Consider the following 15,067-nt stretch of genomic DNA (forward strand, 5'->3'; position numbering starts at 1 on the left):
TTTATATATATATTTCTATCCTGAATTACAGAAAAATGTATTATTTTTCAAATAATTAGACTATTATAAAACTTAAAATAGACTTATTTATAAAATAATTAGATGATACAAACAAATTATAATAAACGAAACGATAACAAAAATTATCTACGTGAATGTTTTTAAATAGAATAATACAAGTCAAAATTAAATAAATAAAAATGTATCGCATCTCTATCCATATGTACGAACAATAAACAATATAACAATATAAATAATTAATAATAATAATTAATTTACCGATATATGCAATTTTTCACAAAATCGGCAACAATTTTGACACGAGATTGTACAGAAAGTTCTTGCCGATTTAATGAAAAAGATATTCACCGGCACGAAATATTTAGATAGCTAGCTTCCCTGGCTGCGGTAAATTATATAAAAATGTCTATACAAAATAAAACAATAAAGTTGGTGATAAAAGACGAAATGAAAAATACAAGATGCTAGCGGAAGAGAATAGTAGATTTTGGTAGTCGGCATTAAAAGTGAATACTAAAATCACAAAAGGCGGTCTCAACGATAGAAAGGGTCCCCGCTCGGTTGCTAATAAGAAGGAAAGAAAAATATAAAGAGAGAGAGAGAAGTACGATAGGACGGCGGTCACGGCGGACACGGTGCGGATCGACGAGGTATTCAGGCCGCAACAAGGCCGCCCCGTGTGCACCGGAGTAAAAGTGCAGCAAAATAAAATGTAGGCTGTTACGTGGCTCGAGGCGTCTCTCTCTTTTTATCTTTCTCTCTCTCTCTCTCTCTCTCTCTCTCTTTTCCTTACACAAGTAAGTTTATACACTCACATATAAGCGCGCTCCCGCGTGCATATATTTCAGTCATCTCCATCTTCGTTTATCTATATTATCGATATTTCACTCTCTTATATAGATGTTTTCAATATTTATTCTTCTATCATTTTTTTTTCAATTTCTCCTAACCAAATATTATTAGCAAATTATACATCACAGTGTATAAATCAAAACGAAATAATTGTAGATTGGTTAATTAACTAATACACAACTACTAACAGGTGCGTTAGTAATGTTTTACTCGGGCAATGTTTTGCAAGAGGTGAAGGAGAAATATCGCGGATGTATCGCAACCAGGAAGCAACTAGTTTTCTCTTCAAAGTCGATATCGAAGAAGTTGCTTTGTTCGTTAAATTTATTACCGTTATTAAGTATTTTAGATTTTTTTTTTCGATATTTCCATAATATTGTTTAATAATTTCTATATTCATTAATGTTATATATTTTTTAACGCATATGTCTAACGTAAAAATGAGCTTTAATGTTATAAAAATAAAACGTACGTACGTACTCGTACATACACATATACGTTTCAATTAAAAGATGAAAGAAACGGGTTCCATCTACGACGCAGGATGTTCCTCAGAGAAAAGTTGTAGAAAAGGGTGGAAGGTTCCAGTAGATTTGCATCGGCTTTATCATCGTTCGCGTTGGTTGGTATGGTTACCTTGCTAAACCAGTCCTCGAGGAGAAAGAGAAAGATAAAGAACGAGAAGGAGAAACGCAGGTCCTTTCGGTTGGCTCCTAGCCGTGTCTCAACTCAAGTCACCTCGAGAAACGTTTATGACCAATCGTGGTAGAAGAAGAAGAAGAAGAAGAGGAAGAAGCTAAAGGAACTGGTCATTTCCAGGAATCTTGGATCACGCACGATTCTACCCGACAAACTAACCTAACGAATCTTTCGACTACAGTATCTTGTTTAAACTATGCTAAAGGTTCTTCAAAGTGGGAGAGAATTCGAACCTTTCCTTTTAGATTTTTATTCCATTTTCTATCCTTCCATGAATTTCTTTTTATTCTTCAAATTTTCCTTTAATTCCGATTATTTTTAATTTCTTTTTACACTAATTTTATTATACTACACAACAAACATTCGAAATATCAACTAAAATTATAAAATTCATAGCGAAAAATTAAATATATAAAAATATCGGTAATTATATGTTATTGTTAAATTTTTGGGGGGATTTTTAGTGTTGATTGGAAAAAAAAGACAAAAAAAATAAAATATTAGAGATGTAAATAAATCAATGAGGAAATGACAATTTATTAAACGAATTAAACGAGTAACGGAAGGTCAACTTTCATTCAAGAGGAAGTTCAAAGACCGTGTGCTTTCAAACTGCATACACATGTATTATATATACTTACATACACAGTGCATATGCGTTTATATGCACTACGCGGATTTTGCATACAGTGATGCAATAATAATTGCAATGGGATTGGCATTGTATCCGCCTTGTCCTCCACACCCTTGGCTTCGATTCCATTCCACTTGCGTCGTAACTCTATCAACAATCTTATTTGCGAATTAGTTCTCTTTCTCTTTTTTTTTTCCTTTTATTTTTACGCCACTAATTTTCTTTGTCTATTCTTCGGTACCCAATATCAATTACACATTTCTGGCCAATTATGTTTCTTATTAAGTATGCAACTGTACCGACGTATACACATGTATGCTTAATTATTTATTTACGTGTGCGTGTATACGTTAAGTATCATTTATTTGAACACACGTACAACGGACGATGATCAAAATTTCTCGCAATCATTGAAGAAATCCTTCGAGACTCTTTCTCCACGTTAAAGAATTTCTTGCTCGCGTAGAAAGCGAAATTTAAGATTAAAGTATTCGTACTTACTTTACGAATACTTACTAATGTCTACATACGTGTATATACTTACACGCATATATGTACATAAGTAGATAGATACATAGATACTTCACGTAGAATATATTACGTAAGTGTAGAAACGAAAAATTGTGCAAGAGGCGCGTTTAAAACGCTCTCGGCAAGTATTTTAATTCGACGTAAGCTCTATTAACTTTGATCCTGACTGATGGGACTCTAGGATTTGCTGGCACACGGACGAATCCAACAACGAATAAACTTTTTCCGTCTCTTCCGTTTATTTCCCTTTCTAAATAGATGGCCTACGACGAGAGAGGTGCAACTAACTCTAAGTATATGTACACACATGTGTGTATACTTTCACTTTTCTACCTTACGTTAGAGAATCGTTCGAAGTTACCCCTTAAAGAAAAAAGGAGAAAAGAAAATCAGAGATTATAAAAATGATTGATATCATCATTAATAATTATATATTTTGGACGTTTACCTTTAAAAAAAAAAATAATATATTTATGTACACATATGTGTTTGTGTGTGTGCGTGTTTGCTTTTAACAAAATTATTTTTATTGCTGATTTTAATTTATTTTTAATGTCTAACGAATAGTAAAAAATAATTATTTCGAAATATATATGCTTTTATATTTTTTAAAAAGCTATATATTATTATTTATTAATAGCCACTTTCGTACAAAAAGGTTCAGATTTTAAAAGCTACATTTACATACGTTTAATAAAACTTATATATTTTTACAAGTATGCATTATAGAAATTTGCATAACGATAACGATAAAAGTTGCAAATAAAATAAAAATAAAAATAAATGTTAAAGAGGAGCAGGTTTTTTATTTTTCTTCGTAGCCGTAGAGAAAGACATTTTTCTTATTCTGTTTAAATATATATATTCATGCATAGTACGTGCAAAGTTTTTTTGCAGTTTACTTTGTTTCTTATTTTTTGCATCAAAATTATCGGACTTATTGAAAACGTTCGGCCGATATTCAATTGATATTCATTTTATGTTAATATATGTTTCTTATTTACTTACTCATGCTACTGTAATGTATTTAAATATGTATATATATATATAACGTGCATGAGTGTATAAAAGTTCGCGTGAAAAGCAAATTTTACGAGCTCGATTCCGCAGCCGGTGGTGGCCGCAGTAAGAAACGCGCCCGAACGCATTCCGTGGACCAACTGACCGCGACGGCCGAAAAAGAATTCACTTCGTTCAACTGTCGCAACATAAAATACTTATGTTAGTTTCTAACAAGCGACAGCTTTTCCCTTCGTGAGCTTGCGCAAACGCAAAAGCGTTTTAGTTTCGATCCTTGCGTTGCGCTGCGCTGCATTGCGTTTCAATTGCGTTGGCAATTGCGTTTTCCGCCATCCTAACGCTTTCTTAGTTTCTTTATTTATTTCAGTTTTTTTTTTTAAATAATAATTTTCTTATAGTTCACATATTAAATTAGTGTACTTTTTCAATAATTAATTAACCTTTTGAATAGTATGGGCGCATATATGCGTCCAACGAAAACAATCCGTGTGGACACAGAATGTGTATATGCGCTTATCTCTTTTTTTTGCTACCTACCACCTTGGCTCGAGATTCTTTTTTTTTATCGTTTATTTTTATCAAAATAGTTCTCATTAGTAATGAAATCATTACGTCTCCAGCTATTGCAATTGTTAGACGCGTTCCCGCGCTCAAAGGGTTAAAGTAAATTATCTATTGTCGTTAATTTGTACAATTTTATTGACAATTTTTACGTAGCAAAAAAAGTCTTCTTCTTTTCATGCATTTCAAACTACTTTTTTTTTCTAGATTTTTTATTTATTTATTCTATAATTTTTTTGGTATAAATAATTAGCTGAATTATTCGTTACTGTTATATTATAAAATTTGATCGATGATTATTATTTAACACAAAAATATTCTTTCCGTTCGTTTCAAGATTTTAAGATTGTATTTAATGAAAAATAGGATTAATAGTAAACAATACACGATAATATTCTCGGTGTTTACATGATATTTTATTTTCAATTTTTATAGATATCCTTATAACATTTTTATATGTGGGAATATATATATTTATATATATCCATAGGCAAATCAGAGAAATAAAAAAAGAAATAAACCAGGTCTTGGCTCCCATCATTACCATTATAATCATCATCATCATCATCATCATTATCATACTCATTATCATCATCAGCACCACCACCACCATCACCACCACCATCATCATCATACTCATCATTATTACCATCATCACATCATACATCATCATCATCATCATCATCATCATTATCATTATCATTATCATTATCATTATCATTATCATCATCTATGTATTTGTTAATATCGATAAAATAGTAAATATATTTTCCTTTCCCTCTTACACGCATATCCACATGTATTCTATCTTTTATTTCCCTTGCATACACGCAACATACGCGCGAGCCTTTTTTCTCATATATATATATTTGTTTTTTAATTAATCATCACCTTAATATACAAACGAATAATATTAACTTTTTAATATTAACTATCGTAATTACATACCAGTAAATCATCGGTAATTAACAGTATTAAATAGTAAGTAGTAGTACTATAAGTAGAGTAGTAGTAGTAGTAGTAGTAGTAGTAGTAGTAGTAGTAGTAGTAGTAGTAGTAGTAGTAGTAGTAGTAGTAGTAGTAGTAGTAGTGGTAGTAGTAGTCAATACGATTCGCATTCGTGCGATATGCGTGCGTCGTTGTCGATTGTGTTCATGTATGTAAGTAAACAAGTATATGTATGTGTTTGTGTGTGTTTCGTACAATATTTTATATAATTTTATTATTTAAGTGCATCGTAACTTAATTACGCAATACACGTACATTTGTCTTTCATTATTTGTAATAATATATTTATTTATTTATATATGTATATAATATATTTCTATATGTATATTTTAAAGCATTTCGTGAAACCGCGGGCGACTTCTTTAATTATTAATTTTCATATATGTAATATTTGTGTGTGTATGTGTATATGTGTGAGTTACGTGCTAGTATACGCGTATATACGATTGAACTTTGAACCTTTTCTCGCGCCGATAAATTATTTTTAGCAACTCGATAAGTATAAGGAACCACAAAGTTAAATAAAAAAAAAAGAAATAAATGAGAAAATCAAAATCAATATACTTGTTTGTGTGTGTGTGTGTGTGTGTGTGTGTGTGTGTGTGTGTGTGTATGCAATAAAGAAAAGAAAAATTAGTACTACTAAATGGTCGACCATTTTCCATCGTGTATAAATACACACGCATTCAACAATCTCCTGAACGTGCGCGTTACGAAATTCGATTTTTTGTCTACTTTTATTATAATTCTTATTGTTTAAACTTCATTTAAATATAATTTCGATTATAGCAGCACTTTATTATTGGAGCACACAATAAGTTCAAAGTATAATACGAGATTCATCATGATAAAAAATGGTTTTCATATGATCGAGTAAAATGCGAATAGCATATTTTTTATTCCGGTACTACCCTGTGCTCTTTTTATTAATTAATTAATTTATTTATTTATTTAATTACATATTTAACTCTCTTTCTTTTTTGTTTCCTTTTTGTCTCTGCCTTGCCCCGTTGTTGGTGATGCCAAATCGGAAATGCTTTTTCTTCTTTTATCCTCCTATCGCGTTTGCAGTTATAGTGATTTTCTTATTATAATCATTATTTTTATTTCATTATTTTTTATATTTTTTCTCTTTTTATAATCGCTTTTATTTATTTTCTAGCAAATTGTAAGTTAATAACTTATGTAAATTCTGTAAACAACCAAGAAAAAGTTCTTTGTACAATGTGTCAAGTCCAATGCGTGTATGCATGCAGATATGCACTTATACATGTTGCACATATGCACGACGTATATATATATATATGTGTATATTGTATTATATTTATTTATGCGTCGAAGTGGTACGAGATTTGCATATACGCATACGCGTATGTAACATCATTTTATTAGTTTCAGATCGTCTTTTAATCTCTCTCTATAAACATTTTTTGTTTATTAATTTTCTTTGTATTTTCTTTTTAAATTTATTTTTTATCTTTTTATTTGCAACGATCATCCCCCCTGTCCTTCTTCTTCTTCTTCTTCTTCCCTTTGATAAAGTACAATAAAAAAGAGATCGCGTGTTTACAATAATTATTCGATTTCGCTCGTATAAAATAAATGAATTTTGTTTAAAAAATGATCTGGCATCACCGAGAGACACATTCAACGTTAAACAATGACGACGACGACGACGAAATTAAAATTAATATACTTTCATGCACGTTATGATTTTTCAATGTATAGAAGTTCCTTTCGATACACTTTTTATAAGCATCCCATCAAACTCCACCCAATCCTCTCATATCTTTGAAAAATTATTCTTATTGTTTAAATAAAAAAGAAAATATGCGATGAAGCATGATCTTTATTTTTTTAATATTTTTCTCTTTCTCCTTCTATTTTTCTTTTTTTCAATCATTTTTCTCAATTATTTTCTTACTATGAAAATTTCGGGGACGGTACTGTCTAACAAACGATATTTTCTTTGTATTTGTTTTATTTTTAAATTCCAGTCTCTTTCGTTATCACGGGCATGAATGTATTTATTTATAAAATGTATATAATGTATATTTATAACCCTTTGCACTCGAGTATATGGAAACAAATCAAATGTTCTATTTATTTGTTGTTAATCCTTATCGGACGCAGTCACGTCTCCCATGACAACGGTGTTTTGGCGCCATGATCGTCTGTCATATGGAAAGTGACAAGACGAAATATGTCATAATTCATTTTCTGTGAAATGCAGGCAATAATATAATAATAATAATTAATAATTTCATATATTTGTAATACTCCTTCAAAAAGAAAAGTAATTTCTAACAAGAATGTTATTATTACAGTCGTAAAAAGTTTTTGCATATTTACCGAAATCAGCTACAACTAAAATGAGAATCTCATGAAAAAAGCTGACGACCGATAAGGGTTACTTGTAATTCGAGTTATGAAGACAATGCAAATAATTTTCAATTCATAACATAAGGATAAAAATAAATCGTAATTAACTTCATTTATTCTGTTAACAAATTACAAATGAAATCTGTTCAGGAAGGTGTTTGTTGTAACGTAAAATTGTAAAAATATTGTTTATGTAACGATAAACAAAAAACTGTTACTTTCCGCTTATTTTTGTCATACCTGGTATAGAAAAGCCAAAATTACATATTGGTGATTGTTTGGAGAGGTATCACACCTTGGAGAATTACAAAATGTAAAATTTAATCATTAAATATATTATAACTAGACTCTGGATGTTTATGTAAATGCATATTATTTTGATAAAAAAACAGATAAAACAATTAGGCCAAGGCACAAATACTTATCATGATCAGGAGATACTCAAAATACATTTTCTTTTGCATTTTTAGCATAATACATATGTTATTTGTCCTATTTATACATATTTCGTGCTGACCGTGAATATCTTTGCTAAATTAATTTAATTTATCATCTGTCTTTACACTATGATGTATCATATACGCGTGGGTGCATAGTTTACACAGAATAGCTGAGAAAATATGACTGTTTTTCATTTACTAATACACTAAATATCATCTGTGAAGAAAATATTCTTAAAAGCATCACTTGGTATTGAAGTAACAAGATGTAAATGTTTTTCTGAAAACTTGTTTTAACTTTTTTACCGTGTGTAATGGAAAACTTTGAAACAATAAGTTTATCGCTAAATTTTTATTCAGTAGAAAGATACGTAGATTGTATTAATCGTCTAATTAGTATACTTGGTGATTGTGGAGAAAAAATAGAAAACAAAGCTAAGCTTACCAACGAAAAAAATACAGGATTATCTATACTAATAAAAGTATCCAAAATTTAGACCAATCAATTCATTGAACGGGCCGATAAAAGTAACAGAATGTCGTAGGAGTAAATTCAAGTATGCACTGATTACTTCGCTGTGATATGGAACGGTTATTTTCCGCAAATAAGTTAATTTTTATAAATAAACGTTCCCAATAACATCATTAAATATGGGAAAAATGCGTATAATATATTGTAAATCAAATAATAATATATCACAAAAATCGCAAATTATATTGTTAATACATAACATAAAAAATATTTCGTGTATATTTGTTTTTTTTTCGTGCCTAGATATCACATATGCTTCTTACATATTTATCGTGCATAAACATCAGGAGTCTAATTATAATATTTGTATTCATAATCAATTAAAAAAAACAATAACATACAACTATGAATTTTTTTTTTAATGCGTATATCATTTACTTATATGTGACTATGATTTTTCTATTGAAATTGCTTCAAGTGGTTGGTAATAAGAATGAAAAGAAACTTCGAGTTCAAAGGGGTAATACGTAAGTGTGATTAATGTATGCATTTATGTATGTACAGTTAGTCACAAGAATATTCGTTGTTCCCCGCTTCCACCTGTAAATTTGTAATAATTTAAATTCGCTTGTAAATGCAAACTTTTAATATTTGTCTACATAGAAATTTATTCTAGGATTATTTAATTTTCAAATTGATATGAATTTTAATGGAAGAAGAACGTTTTATTGTTCGAGAAGTATAATTTTACATGAATGATACAAAAAAAATTGGTTTTGCAAAGAGTATTTGCATCTACACAAGATATAATAAAAATATAATTAATATTTTTCTCATTAGTACTTGACTCTTCTTCGCAATTTTTAATACTTTTTAGACGATTAAGGGGTTACACCACCTAGAGGTCTTTAAAAAATCTATTCTATTTTTGACTAGATAAATTGTTTATATTTTTAAGAATATTTTAAATGTTTAATTATTTCAAAATTCAAATTATATTTGAAGTTATAGCAATTAGAAGAGAATCGACCCGAAACTCAGGTAGCTATTGGACCTTCACGAGAACTCAAAGTTTTAACAAAAAATATTGTTTTTTAATTATTATTGTTCTTTTTTTAATCAATAAAGGTAATTAAAAAAAATATTGCTTTTTAGGATGCTGACACCGTACTATTTTTTCTTTTGCGTTTTTCTCGAAACTACTTTTTTCTAACTGGTGTACAAGATATCTCAATAACTACTAAACCGATTTCTTTTTAATTTACAACATATATTCTTTATAATATTATCTAAAATTTTACATAGGATTTTTTTGATTCGGTGCTATGTTTAAAAGTTATAAATTTTTTAAACTTAAAATTTCGTTGCAAATTAGTTTTTTTTAAACAGCAGTCATTTCTACAAAAAAATTAAAAAAAATGTTTCCCTACGTCACATCTTAGCTATTCCCTTTCCTACTTAATGGCTCATATCTTTATTTTAATTTTTTTATTTTTTAAATATTTTTATTCGTTATTATTTCAAATTATTTGTAAAACTACTATGTATATGTGTAAAATAAAAATTATTTTATATACTCAATAGTTTAGTCAAAAAAAAAAGTTTTATTTTTATACTTATTTTTCCAAACATCAAGGTGGTGTAATCCCTTAAACCTCTCACTACGGACGTGTTTTTCACGGCGTGTACTCCTACTGAACGGGTCGCTGCAATGTGCAGCAACAAAACTGCATGTCGAGAGACCTATCGTCAGCGGCCAAGACTCATTTTTGAGGCATTTTAGTAGTCGCTTGTAGTTGCGAAAGTATAATCTTGTGATATTATTTATCATTTATATCCAATTATAATTCTATTATAACAAAATGTTCTTTTACAATCAAATTTATATTAATTTCAAAGTTTAATAATTTAAAAATATATTTGTGTGTATACAAATTTGGAAATATTGTATTAAAAGAAACAAATTAATTGTTTTAAAAATTGACAGTTAGGGTACGAATACTTCTGTGACTCACTGTATATTTATTTATTTATATATATATATATATATATATATATATGTATACGTATATATATTATTATAATTATTTTATTACAATCACGTAATAAGAATATAACGAGACATTAATATTTTCTTCTCGATGTATTTTGGCACGAAATTTCTTGTTTCATTCCTTGTATATATTTTTTTATTTTGAATTTTCTTTTCTTCTTTTTTTCTTGCTTGCTTCCTTCCTTCCTTCCCTAATTATTGGTCGGTATGAGAGGATAAGAAATAGACAATACTACAGAATGACGTATTAATGATCGATCAGTGAATAAATTCATTTGTTTTTTTATATTTGATAATATAATTTGAAAGATAAATCGAATAAATCCGTGGATAAATCAATGGGAGAATATATTCGTCATTTTTTTTTTAATAACGGTCATGATTTTTCTTTCCTTCTTTCTTTTTTTATCATTTTTTGTTGTTGTCGTCTCTATTATATCATGAACAAGATTTTTGTTTTGAGCAAGAACGAATTTTTTCAAAGTTTTCAAATGATTGATAATAATAATAATAATAATAATCATTATCATCAGCTTATTTATTTACACTAATACGACATAGAAATGATAGTGTAACAGCAATAATAATAATAATAATAATAATAATAATAATAATAATAATAATAATAGTTGATAGTAGTATTAATAGGAGTAGTAATAGTAATAGCAATAATAGCATAAGTGACGTCGGATGACCAATTAATGTAATTCGATCGATATCTCCAATTTATTATTTTTTCTGTTCATTTTTTAATATAGATATATCGAATAATAATAATACATAAATACATACTTCCAGAGATGTAAAGACGGATGTGTGTTTTGTGTACACGTATATAGATATTATTTAATACTTATTTAATAGTATATATATTGTGTATAATGCGTATCATCGAATATTCCTCGTGCTGTTATACGTATATAGAATATGTAGATTTAGATTTTTATTTCTATTCAGTTCATTTCTAATGAATTATTTTATATAATTAGTGCTGATTTTGCATAAGACACGCGCGCATGCGCATTCATTATTCGCAAAACGATTTTGTTCTTATCAATTCTTCCCATTACTCATCCTCATCCTCATCCTCATTATCATCATCATCATCATCATTATCATCATTATCATCATTCATTTACTTAAGCCAATCTATTTTATTTTTCTTTCTTTTTCTTTTTTTTATTTTCTAATATTATTTAAAACAAATCGCTGTATAAGTATTATAATATATATATCTAGATATCACACTAATATGCGTGTACGTATAACTATTTTTGTGTATATATTTACAGTTTTAAATTATCATATTTCATACCTTCGATTATCTTTCTTACTCTCTCTCTCTCTCTCTCTCTCTCTCTTTTTTTATACCTTTATTTCTATAGATATTTTATTTATTTTATTTCTTTTTTTAGTGAAGAAAGAAAAGAGAATGAAAAAGAAACAGAAAAGAAAATAAAGAAGAAAAGATTAAACGTCATCATGCTTAGTACTTAATTACCACACTAATTACGTTGATGTCCTTGTCTGACGTAACGACCTTGATCTTTCTGATAATAAAATATATATATATATGCGTATATGTGTTGTTATGACAGTTCTCTTGTAGTATACTTCCTGCCTTTTCGTATTTTATTTTATTTTCTTAATTTTAATTCTTCTTACTTTTTTACTATTGTTGTTGTTGTTGATTTATTTCTCATTAAATTCTTATTTTATTATTGGACACACCACACAAATAGGTTTTTTATAGGAAAAAAGGAAAAAAAGGAAAAAAAAACAAAAACCAAATAAATCAACCCCTTCTTTCCGAAGCTTTTTTCGACGCGATAATGATCGAATATTTAAATAAAAACGATTTTAACGAGAGAAGCGGAAGGAAAGTTGACGAATAAATCGATTGTTTAAGCGATAGGAAAGAAAGATTGATATTTTTTTTTCCTTCTTTTACTTCCATAGTACGAGGAAGTAAAACGAACAAAAAAAATTATGAAAACTTATATAATATTAAATTATTTAATATTAAACCTTTAAATATTACAATATCTTTCTTCTCATTTTGTGCTATTGCAATGAAATCTGACAACATAATTCTGCAATTTTATTTCTTCTTTTATATATATATATAATTTTTAAAATTCTTCGATCTTTATTAACATAGAGCTTTTTTTTTATTTTTTTTTCTTCTTTTTCATATTATACGTATAATTATTAAGAGATAAATTATTTTAAATTTATCTTATCTGTTAATATATTAATCTCTCTCTTTCTCTCTCTCTCTCTCTCTCTCTCTCTCTTCCTCTCTCTTCTTATGCTGTTGTCTTGTTCATTTATGAAATCATGCGAGACGAGATCGGTGACATGGAACAGAAGCTCGATGACGTCTTGACGATGACGAAGACGACGACGGACGCATTTGACCTTATGAATTATGCAACTGCACGATGCTCGCAACACTTCGAGGCCTTAAACTCGTTATACTCGATCCCATAAATCCACTTTTTGTTGTTCTCCTCACTCCAAATACTTCAGACACATTTTATTTAAAAAACCTTTCAAAGTTAATTAAAAATCAAGGGAGAGAATGAAAAATAGAGAGAGGGGTGGTTGTGTGTATGTAAAAGTGAGAAAGAAACGTAAAAAACACACATTTTTTTCTTACCAAAGCCTTTTTCTTTTTTTTCTTTCTTTCTTCTTTTATAATTATTCTATCTCTCACGTGTAATCATCAACTATATTTACGACAAATAAATCAAGCATTGTGTTTATTAAAAATTATTATTATCTTTTGATAATCGATTTGTATCGATACTTTCTCTCTTTCTTTCCCTCTCTCTTTTTCTCTTTACGGTTTTATTTCTTTATTTCCTTTTTTTTGTTTTAAAGGATACAATTCATTTAATTAATTTATTAAAAAATATACACATGATAGTATACAACGGTAAATTGTTTGTACGGAAAAGTTAAAAAGTTGAGGATTGATAGTGAAAGAAAAAAAAAGTAACTTTTATAATATATCACGAGCTAGGAAAAAAAAGAAAAGATAATAACAAATAATAATAATAAAATAATAATAATAATAATAATAATAATAATAATAATAATAATAATAATCGGCAGTAATTTTTCGACAGGCAAAAATACGTAAAACAATTCGCTTCGTCTCTTTTTCGCTTTCAAATCTCGTGTATCACTTTGCAAAAGAAAGAAAGAGAACGAAATTAAACGAGTGGAGGAGAAATAAAAAGAAACTAATATATATATATATATATATAGAATTGAGAATAGAATAGAATTAAAAATAATAATAAAAATACACAAATAAGAATATAAATAAAAAGAAAATAATAAAAAATATGGATTTAAAAAAACAAAAAAGTGCTAGAGTGTGTTTGTGTGTGTTTACTTTCACTTCGTGCTCTTTAATCGCTCGTTTACTTTGTTAAACGAATGTATGAGTAAATATATGTACGTATGCTCTTATTTTCTTTGTGTTTATGTTTTCTCTCTTTCTTTCTCTTATATCTGTACTCTTTTTTTATATACACATAAATATATATATATATATGTATATATATATATATATATAAATATATACATAAATATATATCTTGTAATGTATATAATATATTTTTGTATAATATATATTATACATAAATACATACACATATTTTATATAAAATACATAAGAACAGATATATATGTACAAAATATGTGTACATATATATATATATTATACAAATGTAACTATACACATACAATTCGCACGGTTATTCGATTTATTAAATATTCCATTAGTTCATTCATTTAAACGCCAACGACAAACCTTTTTGTTAAACACTCGTCATTGAATTAGAGTGATTCATCATTATTATCATCATCGTCCAATTCGATTATTTTTTTCTAAGCATGAAGTTAGCAAGGTAAATCGATGATTATCGAAGCACATAAGTGTTTGTTTTATGTACGCGCGCGCGTACGTTCAAAAGAGACATTATTAAGAGAACAGAAAAGAAGATTTTCAATTAAAATTGAAAAATAAAAAAAACGTATGATCGAACCATGTCAACATTTTATCGCACCCTTCCTTTTTTATCTATTTCTTTTCTCTTTCTTTCTTTCTTTGTGTATTCAAATTGGGCTCTCGTCTTTGACAGAATTTAAAAAAAAAATAAAGAAAACTATACAATAATAATAATAATAATAATAGTAATGATAATAGTAATAATAATTAATAATCGTAAATAATTGAAAAAGGGACACAACACGAAAAAAAAATAAGATAAGAAAAATAATTATTATAATATGCGAGTAAAAAATAATTACATTTTATCATGTATCACGTGATCTTTCAGTCTCTCTCTTTCTTTATCATCTTTTTTCATATTTTATTT

Source organism: Polistes fuscatus, unplaced genomic scaffold (genome assembly GCF_010416935.1).
Source record: "Polistes fuscatus isolate 324 unplaced genomic scaffold, CU_Pfus_HIC Scaffold5, whole genome shotgun sequence".
Lineage (NCBI taxonomy): Eukaryota > Metazoa > Arthropoda > Insecta > Hymenoptera > Vespidae > Polistes > Polistes fuscatus.